Source organism: Penaeus monodon, chromosome 32, assembly GCF_015228065.2.
Source record: "Penaeus monodon isolate SGIC_2016 chromosome 32, NSTDA_Pmon_1, whole genome shotgun sequence".
Taxonomy (NCBI): Eukaryota; Metazoa; Arthropoda; class Malacostraca; order Decapoda; family Penaeidae; genus Penaeus; species Penaeus monodon.
Window position 1 is genome coordinate 18,185,729 of NC_051417.1, and position 927 is coordinate 18,186,655.

Sequence of the window (927 nt, forward strand, 5' to 3'; positions counted from 1 at the left end):
TTATTGCGATCTATTGAAGGGTGACACCATATTGTTTGACATATTTTAGTATTGAGAGTCACTGTAATAAATTTGACAGTCAAGAGTGTATATACCCAGAGGCACTCAAACAGGTATAGCCTTCCGTCCAAAATGGCCTTACGTTCCTCACTTTCTCATTTTTGTGCTGGATTACTGTTGAGTCCTACAATACGAAGCCTCCTAAACCACGACTATCCTGCCAAAGCAGTTGCATGCCTTTGTACCCTTTTCTTTGTATAGAATATAACTATTTTTTAATCCTTTATTTCATTCTTTAGCATTTTTTCCTCTGCAGCTTAACATATTTCATGATTTCCTCTCTTAATGCAATAACACACTGATATGAGATTTCCCTTCAATAGTATCCATCCTGTTTAGTGTTTGCACAGAATGGGTCACCCGAAAGCACAGGTTAGGACAGTGGTAATTAATGCATTAAAGTTATATATGGTGAATATTACCATGTGGATTCTCACCTTAAACACATTCTCAGTGTTTGGTGTTTGCACAGAATGGGTCATGTGAAGGCACAGGTTAGGACTATGGTAATAAATGCATTAATATATATGGTGAGTCTTACAAAGTGGATTCTCACCTTAAACACATTCTCAGTGAAATTAATGATTCTCAAATGGCAGTATGGATTCTTCATGTGACCTCTGCTCTGTGGTATTTGGTTGTGGATTGTCAAGATGTACTTAATTTGTGATTCTATTTTGTATTTAATTTGATTGCATTTTACATCTCCATTGGTTTAGGTTGGCCAGATTAAAGAACTTTAGAAATCTAAATTATTCTATTACACCTAAAATATTGTTTATGTGACACATTTGCCAAGTGTAGGATATTTAGATGTGGTGTTAAACATTATGATTATAACATGTAAAAGTTTTAATAAAGAATGTT